The sequence below is a fragment of the Lissotriton vulgaris genome, unplaced genomic scaffold, assembly GCF_964263255.1.
Source record: "Lissotriton vulgaris unplaced genomic scaffold, aLisVul1.2 SCAFFOLD_620, whole genome shotgun sequence".
Lineage (NCBI taxonomy): Eukaryota > Metazoa > Chordata > Amphibia > Caudata > Salamandridae > Lissotriton > Lissotriton vulgaris.
In genome coordinates this window covers 644,401-660,423 of record NW_028253177.1, presented here as the reverse complement: position 1 = coordinate 660,423, position 16,023 = coordinate 644,401, and the positions used below count along the sequence as shown (strand labels likewise).

General features: G+C 50.7%; 1 protein-coding gene across 1 annotated transcript in view; it reads right to left on the bottom strand.

Moving 5' to 3' along the window:
- Positions 1-15,291, bottom strand: part of LOC147661135 (uncharacterized) — an 81,088-nt gene extending 65,797 nt beyond the window's left edge. The window contains exon 1 of the mRNA XM_086951296.1: positions 14,968-15,291. The gene's annotated coding sequence lies outside the window, so the exon portion shown is untranslated. The remainder of the gene's footprint in view (positions 1-14,967) is intronic.
- Positions 15,292-16,023: the final 732 nt, after the last annotated feature.

Genomic DNA, 16,023 nt, shown 5'->3' with positions numbered 1-16,023 from the left:
TTTGAGTCCTGGAAACATGGTTTATTTATAATTTTCCAGAACTCAGTCAGATCTCTTCTCTCCTCCGCCTCCCTTAAGTCCTCCCAGGCCAGCCTTTGGAGGCTGGTTTTGCGGGTTTTTAGGGCCTTCTTATATATCAACCTACATTGGACTATGTGAGTGTTATCCCTGGGATGCGTTTTTAGGCTGTATTTAAGATCTTTATGTGCCTTTGAGCATTCTTTATCAAACCATCGAGGTGTAGTGGCTATTGTCCTAGTCGTGGTGGTCTTTAAAAGTCCCTCGATGAGGTTGGCCAGCTCTTCAAATGCGGATACTACCGGCACGCCCTTGTTATTTAGGTCGAGGCATATATTTATTGCATCTGACCCTGTGGTTATTAAGATTTTATAAAACCTGTCCCCATCTATTTTGGACCATCTAAGCCTCCTCCCTTGGCCTGATATTCTCTCTATCGTTCCTACTCTAGATGGTGCATTTAAAATTTTTAGTCCTTTAACTCCAACACCAATGGGTTATGGTCGCTAAATATGCTATTTTCAATATCCACCCTACTAACCCATGTTTTTAGTATAAGAGAGACCATGATATAGTATATATATTAGAATTACATCCTCTGCCCTTAAAGTTTGGATTAAGCTCCCCACCGCTACCCATTTCAACCATGTCCATGGTATGGACCAGATTATGGCTTTTCATCACCCTATCTATCTCCCACCCCTCTGGAGAATGCAGGAAGTGTGGTCCTTTCTCCACTGTGCACCGTGACCAGTCCCTGTTTAGTGGTCTTAGGATCCCACAAAGATGGCAATTAAAATCACCTACAAGAACCACCGATGGGGCAACTGCTGCCTTTGCCACCGATAGCTGGGCACTTAAGCAGGAGTCCAGTTCTTTTACTGTGTTTCCCTTGCCATTTGCTCCCACCGCGTTGAACCAATTAACCAGGGTGATGTTTACCCCTTTTGAGCGGAAACCTATCGCCTGCATATTATGTGATGTCCAGTTTAAATTGGACCAGACCACTTCTATACGAAGGTCTACATATGTGATTAACCCTCCCACCGCTCTCCCTGAAGATGACCTTTGAGCAGGGACTGGGAAGCACTTAAACCCCTCCATGGAGAAGTGATTGGAGTCAATCATCCAGGTCTCCTGAAGGCATATAACATGAAACCTGGTGATGTATTGCCTCCATTCTTGGTCCTCAAATTTAGCAGCAAGTCCTGCTACATTCCAGGACACAATTTTTAGTGTGTCCTGCCCAACTAGAGTACTTGCCCAACCCCAACGGGGTAGGTGGTCATATTTCCCTCATTAATCGTTATTTAATTTGGGGCAGTTTCCTTATTTAAGTTTATCTCTTCCCTTTTAACTGGGCTGGGTAAATCCCAAGTATCTTTACTAGGTTCCTCATGGGCTGTGATCTGGGTCCCCCGTTGGTGCTCCAATTCACCCGTCTCTCTGCTTCCCTCGTGCTTACTACTAGGGTGGTGGTTGGAATAATTCCCTTCAGTTCAGGCCCTTTCGTAAACTCTTCACTGACAATTTCTAGTGAAGAATTCTCATCCTGTAGTAGTCAATCCACCTCCCCCAGCACGCTGAACCTGTTCCAATGGGCTTGTAGTGGGTATGTGGGGTTGTGTGGAAATGTGCCTTCCCCAGACAATCGCCAATGTTGCCTTCTATTTGGTGGATCATAATGACCCCTAATGCAATGAGCCCTGTTCGTGTAAATTGATGTCTGGTGGGGGATAGGGTAAAAATATGACAGATGTAATGGATAAATTTGGGTGTTTGGTCTACCAGGCGGGGCATTAGAAATATGGTCCACAGCAGAGGTGTCCCTAAAGTTAATTACTATAGTATCTCCTACCACTGTCATCGGTCCCCTCCCAATCCAATCTACTCTTCTGACCGCAAGAATTTCCCCTGAGGCGTTTGGGGGTAATGGGGGGGACAAAGCAGTATAATACTGGTAATATAGGTAATTGGATTACAGTAAGAAGGCCACTATATTACAGGGACAGATATGGTATAGTGAGATGAGATCAGAAGTCAGGCACAAGATTGGGATCCCCAGTAGTAGTTAAGGAGGTGGGTTTTGAGGCCTTTTTTTAAGCTGGCGTACGAGGGGTTACAGCAAAGGTTTTTCGAGAGGGAGTTCCAGATAGTAGGGGCATTTCCAGAGAAGGAACGAGATCAGATTTTTGTGCAAAGGTGGGATTAGGAGGAGGGCGTTGGAGCTTCTCAGAGGACGAGTGGTACCAGCGATAAGGAGTTTCTTGGATATGTACTGCAGAGAGTTTTGTTGGAGAGCTTTATGGGTAATGCCGGCCGTTATGTAAGTTGATCTCCCTTCAATTGGGAGCCATTTAAGCAATTTGAGAGCTGGGGAGATATGGTCGAAGCGTTTGGAGTCTGTGATGAGCCTGGCTGCAAGGTTGAGCACAGCTTTAATAGGAACAAGGTGGACCTTGGGGATTCCGTTGAGGATGGGGTTGCCATAGTCAATACGTGAGAGAACCAGTGATTTAACTGCAAGTTTAAAATCATCAATGGGTAAGAATGGTTTGATTTTCTTGAGGTGATGGAGAGCGAAGAGGGCACCTTTAGCAGATTTTTTTATGTGAATGTTTAGGGTGAGGACGTTATCGATAGTAATGCCAAGCGATTTGACTGAGTTGGACAGTGTGAGTGGGCAGTTGAGTGCATTATGGTCTGAGATCCACGATTGAATGGGGAGACGGTTCTTTTTAGGGGCGAAGAGGAGGATTTCAATTTTATTTGTGTTTAGTTTGAGATGATTTGACTGGAACCAGGATTGGATCTTGTGAAGGGAGTTGTTAAGGTGTAAGATGTCAGCGTGAGTTTTAATCGTGTAATAGATTTGGGTGTCATCAGCGTATAGGTGGTAGTTGATGCCAGCTTGTTTAAGAATGAGAGTGAGAAGTTCCACAAAGAGGTTAAAGAGGGAAGGGGAGAGGATAGAACCTTGGGGGACTCCAAGGGAGACGGGAGAGGGATTAGAGAGACAATTTAGAATTTTTATTTTCAGAGTTCGGTTTTGAAGGTATGAGGTGAACCATTTGAGGGCAGTGTCGTTAAGACCGAAACGGGTCATAAGAACATTGAGTAAGGCTGAATGGTTGACTGTATCGAATGCTGCGGAGAGATCCAGGAGGATAAGAAGGGAGGACTCTCCATTATCAAGTGATTGATGGATTCATCAATGACATTGAGCATTGCCGTTTCGGTGCTACAGCCTCTCCTGAAGCTAGACTGAAGGGGGTCAAGTTGGTTAAAGTTTTCGATGTGTTTGTCAAGTTGCAGTAGGACACGTTTTTCAAGGACCTTTGAGAGATGGGGGCGGTTGGAGATAGGTCGGAGATTGTTAAGGTCATTTGGGTCTGCGTTTGGATTTTTAACTATGGGCGACATTTGACTCAGTTGAAGGGAGGTGGGGACACAGCCCGTGGAGAGAGAGGTGTTGATAATTTTTGTCCAGAAGGGGGCGATGATGTGTTTAAGGGAGGGGACAAGGTTGGAGGGTACAAGATCATTTGTGTGAGAGGACGGTTTAAGATTGCCAATTATTTTGAGGACTTCTAGCTCTGTGACAGGGAGGAAGTTGAGCAAGGATGCATTGTTTTTTAGTTGTGAGTCGGGGGAGTTGGTAGCCGGAGCAGTGGTATGAGGGAGGTCAGCGGAGTGATTGGGGGGTGTTGAGTAGAGGGAGGGTGAGAGGGGTCGTATGGGGATGGGTTGGAGGGTAGTTTTGTGGGAGGTAAGGATTGATCAATTTTGGCAATTTTTTCGGAGAAGAAATGGGCAATTTTGTTGCATCTGGCCAAGGAGGATGTCATATTAGGAGGAGCTGGGGATGTTTGCTTAGGTATTATATTGAAGAGTTCCCTGGGTCTGTTTTTGGCACGATCTAGTTGAGTGTGGAAGAAGGATGCCTTTTGCTTGAAGATGTGCTTTTTGTACGTGGATCTAGAACGTCTAAGTTGAGCCAGATGGACGGCAGAGGGTTGGTGTCTCCAGGTTCTTTCAGCTAGTCTGAGTGCCCGTCTTTCATTATTTAACTCAGTATTAAACCAAGAGTTAGAGGGGATGTTTCTTTGGGTTTTGAGTTTAGGTGGAGCCAGTTCGTCGGGGGGGATACCCTTTAGGTCTGTTAACTTTAGAGGTGGGGAGGCTTGCCTTTGTATCTATGGTGAACAGTATAAGGTGGTGGTCAGACCAGTCGGTGGGGATGATATTGGTCACGGATGTCAGATCGTCATTGGACAGAATGAGGTCAAGTATGGAACCTTTGGAGTGTGTTGGGAACGAGCAAAGTTGTTTGAGTTCGCTGATCTCAAGGAGAGTAGTGAGGAGGGAGATAGTGGGGTCATTGGTATCATTCCAATGGAGGTTAAAATCCTTAAGAAAGATATTTTTTGATTTGGATAAAGCAGATTTTGTTAGGAGCTCAGATAGATCCTCAATAAAGGGCTGTGGTGCACATGGGGGCGATAAAAGCTGTGTAGGCGAATTGGGAGGGAGTTTAGGGTTGATAGTTTCGCTTCTAGGTATTCGCAGGAGGAGAAGCCTGGGTTAGTAACAAGGGATAAATGGAAATTATTTTTGAAGATAATGGCGAGACCACCCCCCACTCTGATTGGTCTGTCTTTTCTAAGAATAGAGTATCCAGGAGTGGAGAGTGGGTCAAGTATGCTTGTTGAGTGGTCATTTAGCCAGGTTCCTGTGAGGAATGCGATATCAATGGATTCACTCAAGATTGTTTCCGAGATTTCCGTGGCGTGTACGACAGCCGATCGGCAGTTGACGAGCATGCACTTCAAAGGTGTGTGGTTGCATAAGGGGGAAGGGCATGAGGGGATCAACATGAGTAGGGGCAGTAGTCTGGGGGAAGAGGGGGAGGAAGGGGTTCTATTTGTATCTATAATAACCGTGATGTGGGGGTGGGAAAGTGGGGGATTTGTGGTTGGTACATTAGGGGGTAGGAGTTGCATAGGTCGGCAGTGTCAGAGGGGAGAGATGGTTAGAGGAGCGGCGAGGTCTGTGTGCATCGCGGTGGAGAGGGATTGATCTTCAAATGTTGTGTGTGGTGTGACGGATTTTTGAGGGATGGTGGGAAGGGGATTTATGGTGGGGGAGGGTTTTGGCACGGAGGAAGATGAAATCTTTCCTGAGTCAGGTCAGTTCGGTGGTTACATTAACAAGGTCACGTTCAATGTTTTGTAGGCTTTGGGCAATTAAGGAGAGGTGAGATGTCGAGGAGGCGCGGTCTGAGTTATTTGTGGAGGGTAGATTTGTGTGTGAGTGGGGAGATGGGGTGATAGACGTGTGGTGGAGGCAATGTGGCTGGGAGTTTTGAGGGGTTCGGTGGTCACGTTAGATCGGTCAGGTTTGGAGTTGTGTGGGTTCTGAGACATGTAGTTCAGGGGAGGGATGGAGGGGGCGTAGGAGAAACAAGGAATATGGCCTGGGTAAAGGGGGTGGTCTTGAATATTTGCAGAAGGTAGCGAGATGAGTGGGTGGTGAGATTGGGTGGTAGGTGAAGAGCGAGGGGAGATGGAGTTGTTAAGTGTCAGTAGAAGGGTTATGTTGTTGGGGGGCAAAGAGTTTCAGGTGAAACGGGAGATTGAGGGGAGAGGGCGGTGGAGTGCGTGAGTAGTTGGGACAGGGGGAGGGCGTTTGGCCGGTTGTGGAACTGGAAAAAATGGTTTGCCCATGTTTCAGCATCCATTTTGTTGTCACCGCCATTTTAGGTTGCCTTCACCCCGCAGCAAGACGAAAGCGATGTTCTTGTCGTTTCTGGCATCGCGTGTCAGATGACTCCTGTGACCTTGTTTACTAAAGAAGTGTCTGGGACTGGTCGAGTGCATTAAGCCGTTGTTTGAGCTATGTAATCCCTTGCCCAGACGACTGTTGATTCACACCATTCTTTCCTCTTTACTATCTTATCTGTAGTTTTCTGTTACACATCTCGAAGCATTCTATAGCCTTATGTCTGCCCTTGTAGAGCGCACCTGTGTTTTCGTTAGCTGTAAAACGTATAATGGGGATTCTCTCAGTAATTTGCTTAAGGGCCAAAATGCAAACATGGTTGTTGATATTTAGTTACACAGAGATCAATTTATTGTGTTTCTCGTTTGTCGAAGTCTCAACAATGTGTGTTATTGCTTTTCGTATTGTATTGTACTGTATTTAAGCTTGTCTGTTACAATGTTAAGGAGCAGTCTCTTGCGAATATCGCTCTCCTAGTGACTTCGCAGACAACTGTGCTAGCTGCAGCTAATAAATCGACTTGTTACGCCAAGACGGAGTGTCCATTGTCTCTGTACGTGTCCAGTACTCCTTGTGTGGCTGAGGCAGAAGAACCCGGGGAATTTCAGGCGTCTTGAACACCGCTTGACCCATATGGTCGAGTTTCCTCAGGGTCAAGGGGAGGTGGGGTCGTGGGAGGGGGGAGGTGAAAGGGTGATTGAGAGTGGGTAGGTGAGGAGTGATGGGAGACGGAGCTGTTTAGTGTCAGTGGAGGGGTTGGGTTGTTTGGGGGCATAGAGTTTCCGGTGAAGGAGGTGATTGAGGGGAGGGTGCAGAGGAGTACACAAGAGGTTGGGCCAGGGAGGAGGGCTTTTGGCGGGTCGAGGGTAGATGGGGTCATGGGGTCATGGGAGCGGAGAGGTAGGTGGGTGATTGGGAGTGGGGGCAATCATTTCTCAAGGAGTTCGAAGTGAGGGAGTTCAAGGGGGTGGGGGAGAGGGAGATAGGAGGGCGATGTGAGGTAAGTGATTGGGGATGGATGATGTCATTTTCAGTAGAGAGGTCCCAGGAGGGAGATAGTGAGGTCCATTGTTGGGTGTCAGTGTTACTCGGGTAGTAAAGAGTGGAGGTGGAGCAGGGGGGGAGGTGTTAGGGGTGCTATTCGTATGGGGAGGTGGAGTGTTAGGTGCCGAGTGCTTGAGGAGGAGGGACATAGTGCAGAAGTGGAGTTCGAAGATGGCAAGATGGGATGGCTTGTATGAAGACGTTACCTGTTTTGTAGATGGAGATATTAACATTACCAAGAAAAGCTGGGGAGGGAGTGGTGGATAGTTTGGATGCATGTGGAATTTTTGGTATTTTAGAGAGTGGGAGGTGTTGAAGGAAGATGCTCTTCCATTTGGAGGGGCGTTTGGAGTAAAAAATGTAGTTGGTGATAATGGGGGAGGGGGAGGTGAGGCTAATGTAGTTGTCGGACCCAGGACTCTCTTAATCTGAACTCACTACACATTTTGTGTCTATTTTAAACATATGGCTGTCTCTGGGGGTGTATCAAAGGGGTATTGATGGACGCACAGCGTTGTTTTTGATAGTTTTAAAGTTTGTAAGGTGCTCCGGAGTATCACCCTCCGACAGGGGGCGTAAGAAATGCTGAAGGTAGCACTGCTCGTGTAGTGAGAAGTGTCCCCCGGGCTCCTCAATAGTCCTTATATGAAGGTTACACCAATATAAACGATGTGAAAGTCGTGTTTTTAGAAATGCTTGTTTTTATTGTTCCATCTTGTTGTATTCACAAGAAAATCTTTAGTTCAAAAGAATCTTTCATTTTTACAAAATGCACTCATATAAATCCCAATGCATTTCGGCATAACGTGGATGCCTTCTTCCAGGGGATAAATATCTGTCAATGAAGAAGAAAAACGGGGTGTGTTTAAGAAAACGATCTTCGTTTCTGATACATCACAGTGAAGTGATTGGAAAATGAAAAAAATCGGTAAAGGGGTGCAGGTGAAAGAATAGCGGTGAAAAAAGTGGTGTACGGTTCAATTTAAAAACACGGGTGCCAGATAACCAGTGAATAGGTTCGTGACTAAGTGAAAGAACGATGGCGGAATACTAACCGTGAGATAACGTGAACGCGAGTAAAAACATGCGGGTAAGAAATGAAGTTTAAGCTGACAACATGCCGTTTTTCCGTGAACTAAAGTTAACGGGTGAGAGTTAATGAAAAGCTTACCGTGGCGTGCACGGACAGGATTTGTGAAGGTACCGCAGTCGTCTGCCGGGTCAGGGCGTTTAGCTAAATCCCGGAAGTAGTTAAAGGTTAGTGGTTGCTAGGTTACGGGTGGCGCTGACGGTAATGCGGTGAAGTGAAGGCTAATCAGAAAGGAAAAAAGGACTCGGAAAAGAGATCTGTGCTGGATGTGTAACGAAGGAATGTACATATTGCAATGGGAAAAGAAACAGGAAACCAAGTGACAATAAGCAATAACAATCGCGAGTGTCAGGCAAAAAAAACGCTGCTACGTGTAAAAAAAGGAGTTAATGCAGACAATATGATATATAAGATAAACCGAAAGGCAAATAAACAAAGCGATGCATGTGTAAGCATAGTTGCTACACAGAAAATGGATAGAACATAAATAAAAGTAAAACACACAGGGCTAACCAATAGTCGCACTCAGGAGATACCCAAACGAGGATTACAAATAACAAGAATATTCCACTCGATCATTGAGTCTGTGTGGTTTCATGCTGGACAGTGTGAAAATCCAATAATTTTCATGTCTCAGAAGTTCATTGTGATTGTCTTTGCCTGGTTCCTTAGTGACGGTTTCCAATGCGCAAAAGCGCAATTGGCTGATGCCATGACCTGCTTCAAGAAAATGTTGTGCTATTGTTGATTTAGTTTGTTTAGTTCTTATGTTAGACTTATGTTCCGTGAGTCTTATTTTGAGTTTTCTCTCGGTTTGTCCAACATAAATTTTGCCGCATGGGCACTTCAACATATAAATTACGTTGGATGTGTCACACGTAGCCGTGGCTCTGATCTTTATTTGATGCCCTTTCATAGGATGGTTAACAGTTGTGCCTTTTATGGCACTGTTGCAGTGATTACAGTTCCAACATGGAATAGTTCCTTTGAATATTTGGCACGTGACTTTAGGATGTTTGATAAGTTTCCCCAATTTTTTGGCTCGGGAGTAAGCAAAGATGGGTTCTGTCTCGAAGATTTTGTTGAAGTCAGGTTCAACTCTGAGAATGTCCAAGTGTTTTTTGATGATTTGTTTGAACTTACGGCTGGCTGTGGAATATTTAGAAACCATAGTGATGACATCGGTTTTGGACGTAGTTGTAATGCTCAGTAAATCGTCTCTAGATTTGGTTGCACATCGTTGTTTGGCCTGCTCAAGGATCTGGTTCGTATACCCTCGGGCTTTAAAGCGTGATATTATAATGTTTGCCTCTTCATTGAATTTATTGGGATCAGAAGTTATTCTTTTGGCTCGAATGAGTTGACTGTATGGTAGATGATTTTTGAGTGGTTGAGGGTGGAAACTCGAATAATGTACAGTGTTGTTCCTGTCGGTTTTTTTGCAGAACAAACTTGTTTCAAACCCTGTATTGGTGTTGGTGATCTTAACATCAAGATTTTGTGTCTATTTTAAACATATGGCTGTCTCTGGGGGTGGTCACTGCATTTCGGAGTGAAGCTCTTGTTTCAGTTATTATACCAAAGCAGGGCACGGATCCTGTGGCTCACAGCGATCCATGATTCTCTTAATCTGAACTCACTGCACATTAAGTGTATATTTTAAACATATGGCTGTTTCTAGGGGGGGGGGGGTCACTGCATCTCCGAGTGAAGCTCTTATTTCATTTATTATACCAAAGCAGGGCACGGATCCTGGGCCTCATACCGACCCATGAGTCTCTTAACTCTGGGTGGAAGGCTGTATTTGAAGGCTCTCGCTGCTGGCTCCGGCAGCCAGAAACTGAAGCGGTATTGGTAATAGGGGAGGACAGGGACCTTTGAAAGTAATAGGGACTAACACAGGGATGGTGGGGAAGGCAGCACCCGATCCGGCCCAGCTGCAAGGGGCACGGGAACAAGATCGCAGAGAGCCTGGACAACCCGGGGTATTCTATGTTCTGCAGGGGCCGCAAGGATGGAACAAAAACAGTGGTTCTGTTGGGAGTACACCAATTTCTGTGTTTTCCTATACTTAGAATAAATCATACATGGGCACAATGACCCACTTGTGGGACACCCCCGCGCCGCACGGCCACCAGCTGCTGCGTGTGCCCCTTAGCCTTGTCCCTGCCGCGCTGCCTGCCTCGCCGCCGGCTGACTCTGTTGTCGTTTGTTTTTATTTTGTTTTGTCCGACATTTGTGCTTGTCATACTGTTTTGTATTATACTGCATTTCTTGCCCGTGTTAGCGTTTTTTTTCCATTAGTGCCTGTTTATTTTTCAGCTTTTTTCAGCTTGTGTCCTTCCTGTTTGGCCGCCTACCTCGCCGCCCTCCGTCTTCCCTCCCCGCTCCCCGCCACCACCGCAGACCCCGCCCCTTTTTTCCTTCTGTTCCCTCCCCGCTCCCGCCTCCCAGCTGCTCCGCCCACCCGCGCACTTGGCCTTTAAATGGCGACCGTGCGACACAGGTAAGTGTGACCCACTTGTGGGACACCCCCGCGCCGCACGGCCACCAGCTGCTGCGTGTGCCCCTTAGCCTTGTCCCTGCCGCGCTGCCTGCCTCGCCGCCGGCTGACTCTGTTGTCGTTTGTTTTTATTTTGTTTTGTCCGACATTTGTGCTTGTCATACTGTTTTGTATTATACTGCATTTCTTGCCCGTGTTAGCGTTTTTTTTCCATTAGTGCCTGTTTATTTTTCAGCTTTTTTCAGCTTGTGTCCTTCCTGTTTGGCCGCCTACCTCGCAGCCCTCCGTCTTCCCTCCCCGCTCCCCGCTTCCCGCCACCACTGCAGACCCCGCCCCTTTTTTCCTTCTGTTCCCTCCCCGCTCCCGCCTCCCAGCTGCTCCGCCCACTTCGCCTTTATATGGCGACCGTGCGAACGCGCAGCGGGCGCGCCGATTGTGCGCCGAAGGTAAGCCCGTCTGCGACCGGATCGCGACCAGCGCCAGGACCCCTGGCCCCCGAAGACCCCGACCGACCCGCCTGACGTACTCCGCCGCCACCCTCATCGCTCTCAACTCCGGCCGACTCCCAGATTGCCATCAAGCCACACCACGACGCACCCACGGACCTTTCAGCTGCCACGCCTGCAAATTCACCTGCATCCGGACCTGCCTCACACCAGCACCCGCCAAGCCGAACACCAGCAGCACCCACCTCAAGTGCATCCTGCTCAACACCCGCTCCGTCCACAGACATGCCATCGAACTCTGGAACCTCCTAGACGCCACAGCCCCTGACGTTGCCTTCCTCACGGAGACCTGGATGAACGCCACATCAGCTCCCGACATCGCCATCGCTATCCCAGAGGGCTACAAGATCGTCCGGAGGGACCGCAACGCCAACCAGATGGGAGGAGGCATCGCCATCATCCACAAGAACACCATCCGTCTCACGACCAGCACCGACAACACCCTGACCACCGCCGAACACCTGCATTTCCAGATCCACACCAACCCGAACACCACCCTCAGAGGCACCCTGATCTACCGACCCCCTGGACCACGCACACAATTCAGCGAGGACATCGCCGACTTCGTCAGCCCGCATGCCCTCCCCTCCGCTGACTACATCCTCCTGGGGGACCTCAACTTCCACCTGGAGAACAACAACGACCGCAACACCACCACCCTGCTGGACAACCTCGCTAACCTGGGACTCAAGCAACTGGTGTCCACCCCCACCCACCTCGCCGGACACACACTCGACGCAGTCTTCTCTTCCAGCACAGACATCGACTTCAGCCACGCCACAGAGCTTCAATGGACGGACCACAGCTGCGTCCACTTCACCTTCAAGAGAACGACGACCCACCCCCACCAGCAACAGGCCGCCCGCAGAAGCTGGAACAAGATCACAGCAGACCAGCTCGCCACCTCCCTGAGCCAGCACCCTCCTGCCAGCTCAGCGAACCCCAGCCAGGCCGCCGACAACCTCACGAAGTGGATCAGCATCTGCGCGGACGAGCTCGCCCCTCTGAGGACCCCGCCCAGCAGACCCGGAAGCAAGAAAGCCCCGTGGTTCACCGACGAACTCAAGAGCTCCAAGAAGAACTGCAGAGCCCTCGAGAAAGTCTGGAGAAGGGAACCTACACCGGACAACAGGACCTCCTTCAAACTTGCCACCCGGAAGCACCACCAGCTGATCCGCGCCGCCAAGAAAACAGCATTCAAGGAACGGTTGGACAACAACGCACACAACTGCAAGGAACTCTTCAACATCGTGAAAGAGCTTTCCAACCCCAGCGCAGGAAACAACGACATCACCCCATCGCAAGACCTCTGCAACTCCCTCGCTTCATACTTCCACAACAAGATCGTGGACATACACAACAGCTTCAACAACCAACCATGACCGAACAGCCACCCCCCACCACCACCCTCCACGCCTGGACCCCGATCAGCACCGAAGACACCATCCGCACGATGAACTCCATCCACTCCGGATCACCGACCGACCCCTGCCCTCACCACGTCTTCAACAAGGCCGACGCTGTCATCGCACCCCACCTGCGAGACATCATCAACACATCATTCGACACCGCCACCTTCCCTGAGAGCTGGAAACACGCCGAACTCAGTGCCCTACTCAAGAAACCAACAGCGGACCCCACTGAACTCAAGAACTACCGCCCCATCTCGCTCCTCCCGTTTCCTGCCAAAGTCATCGAGAAGACCGTCAACAAGCAGATGGCCGCCTTCCTCGAGACGAACGGATCCCTCGACCCCTCACAGTCCGGATTCCGAGCCAATCACAGCACCGAGACCGCCCTCATCGCCGCCACCGATGACATCCGAGCCCTGATGGACAATGGAGAAACAGCGGCCCTCATCCTCCTAGACCTCTCCGCGGCATTCGACACGGTCTGCCACCGCACCCTAGTACAGCGCCTCAGCAACATCGGAATCCAGGACAAGGCGCTGGAATGGATCATCTCCTTCCTCGACGGAAGAACACAGAGAGTCCGCCTACCACCGTACAAGTCAGAGGCCTCCGAAGTCATCTGCGGCGTCCCTCAAGGATCATCTCTGAGCCCCACCCTCTTCAACGTCTACATGAGCCCCCTCGCGGCCATCGTACGCAAACACAACCTCAGCATAATCTCCTACGCCGACGACACCCAGCTGATCCTCTCCCTGACCAACGACCCCGCCTCCGCCAGAGCCAACCTGCACGAAGGGATGAAAGAGGTAGCCGAGTGGATGACGACCAGCCGCCTGAAACTGAACTCTGACAAGACGGAGGTCCTCATCCTGGGCTCTTCCCCCTCCGCCTGGGACGACTCCTGGTGGCCTCCCGCCCTGGGCACCGCACCCAAACCGACAGACCATGCACGCAACCTGGGCTTCATCCTGGACTCCTCCCTCTCCATGACCAGGCAAGTCAACAACGTCTCCTCGGCGTGCTTCAACATCCTACGCATGCTACGGAAGATCTTCCGGTGGATCCCCATCGAGACCAGGAAGACCGTCACCCAGGCCCTCGTCACCAGCCGACTGGACTACGGCAACGCCCTCTACGCTGGTACCACCGCCAAGCTCCAGAAGAGACTCTAGCGGATCCAGAACGCCTCAGCCAGACTCATCCTCGACATCCCACGAACCAGCCACATCACCGGACATCTGAGAGACCTTCACTGGCTCCCCGTCAACAAAAGAATCACCTCCCGCCTCCTCACCCACGCACACAAAGCCCTACACGACCAAGGCCCGAGCTACCTCAACAGCCGGATCAACTTCTACGCTCCCAAACGCCACCTCCGATCAGCCAACCACGCCCTCGCCGCCGTCCCCCGCATCCGAAGAGCGACTACAGGAGGAAGGTCCTTCTCCTACCTGGCTACCAAGACCTGGAACTCCCTCCCTCCCGACCTGCGCCTGACCCAAGACCACCTCTCCTTCAGGAAGAAGCTGAAGACCTGGCTGTTCGAGCAGTAGCGCCCCCCCCCCCCCCGAGCCTTGAAACCGTACGGGTATGTAGCGCGCTCTATAAGTGTCACTGATTGATTGATTGATTGATTGACATACACATTGAATATGCAGTATACAATGACACACAACTACAATCTTGGTTTGAATGATATCTCTTATTATAGATACCAGTCCTGTCAAGAACTATTGTTTTTGTTTAAACATTAGGACCCAGGTTTTGAGGGTCACTGGGCTACCCCATAATAGCTAATGGCAAGGACGGAAGCCGGCAGACCAGTGAGCTCTCCTGCTACCAACAGCGGGACAGCCTTCTTCAAGCTGCAGCTCGAGGCAGGGAACCGTGGGACACCCAACTCTTGATTTATAAAGCGGCCCAACGAAAAGCATCAGTGACTGCCAGCCATCAGTCAACAAACCAGGAAGGACTCTAATGGACTTTTTACTTTTTCGTTTGTCCTGGCCGCCATTTTGCTGCTGTTCTCGGCCACTTTTCTCTGGACCCCGACCCGCCATCTTGTCCATTCCCTCGCCCTTTACCCTTTTCTCTCATTTCCCCCTTGATGATCCTCTGATTTGCCTTTTCTCCATACCCTTGTATCCCTCCCTCCCTTGGTGCTGTGACTGTGCCCCCCCCCCACCCCACTTAATGGCACTCTGCTCTCTTGGTTGTCGTTTTTTTTGGGGTCTTGACCTGAGAAAATCTGCTATGTGTATATTTATGCATACAGAGATAACTCCAATCACTAGTATATGCTGTAGACCTTTGTACTCTCTACCATTCCTATGTGTCTCTTAGAGTTTATCCATTTGTATCCCTTCTTTGAGTGAATTTACAACTTGTACATTGGCAATGTTTTCCTGTTTGTATCCTTTATGTAACTTATGCATTCCTAAGTCCTTATGTTTTGAACCTGGTTCTTTTGTAAAGCGCTCTGACACCATCGGGCAAAGTTCGCGCTATAGAAAATCACATTATATACATTTTTTTTTTTAAAAAGAAACCCCCCCCCCCCCCCATGGTGATGGAGTCTGACCCCTCCCGGCCCCCCTCCAGCTCCGCACGTACCCGCGTCAGCTGCGCGCCTGCATGAACGTGGTGGCGTTGGCCTCGCGCGCCCCTCCTCTCTGGGGTCAGCTGTTGACGTCGGACTCGTGCCCCCCCTCGTCTCTGGGGTCAGCTGGCCTCGCGCGCCCCTCGTCTCTGGGGTCAGCTGGCCTCGCGCCGCGCGCCCCTCGTCTCTGGGGTCAGCTGTTGACGTCGGCCTCGTGCCCCCCTCGTCTCTGGGGTCAGCTGGCCTCGCGCGCCCCTCGTCTCTGGGGTCAGAGGTGGACAGCTGAGCATCCGCGTGCTCCGCTCCTTCCGGGTTCTTCTGTTCCTTGTTCCAGTGACGTGGACTATCGGTCATGACGCGATATCCAGTCAGGCTGCGGGCCGCGCGCTCCGGTGGGGGCCACCGGTACCACAGGGCTCCAGCGCCGTCGACTAAAGACGTGTAAAGACGGCGGCGCCGCAGCTCCCTCCCCGCGGCAGCCTCCTGGTCAGACCCCTGAGTGCCCCGTCCGTCGGCCCCCACGCCACCCCACCCCGGAACGACCCCCTCCCAGGGAGACGCACCGACCGACCGCCCAGGGTCACAAGAGGCGCCGAGATTCAAACCCCAGAGCCTCGAGCCCCCTCCACCCCTGCTGTAGCCCTGCACCCCCGGCCCGAGGAGCCGGCCTGCGGTGGTGGTGGGTGGGGGGGTATACCGTCCTGCGGCCGAGGATCACCGCCTCACACGCAGAGCTGCAGTCACCCCCCAGACCCCCCGGAGGCCCCTTCCCCCTCTTGTCTCTGCCATTGACTCGTCTAACCCGAGAGCCAGCCTCCCTCTCGAGCGTCGCCCCTGCCTCTCCTCCCCCTCCCCCTGGGTGCCCCCGTTGAGGCATTTCACCTCCCTGCATTGTCCTCCTCCTGTGCCCCCAACCCCCCAGACACACACCCGCATCCAATTCACTGCACTGCCTCCAAACGAGGCGCGGGTCTGCTGCGCCTGGCGCAGGGAGGCTCTCATTCCACTCATGAGTTTCTACTGCTATATTTCCCCAACAAGTGCACGCGCGTGGAGGTATATTTTAGCCC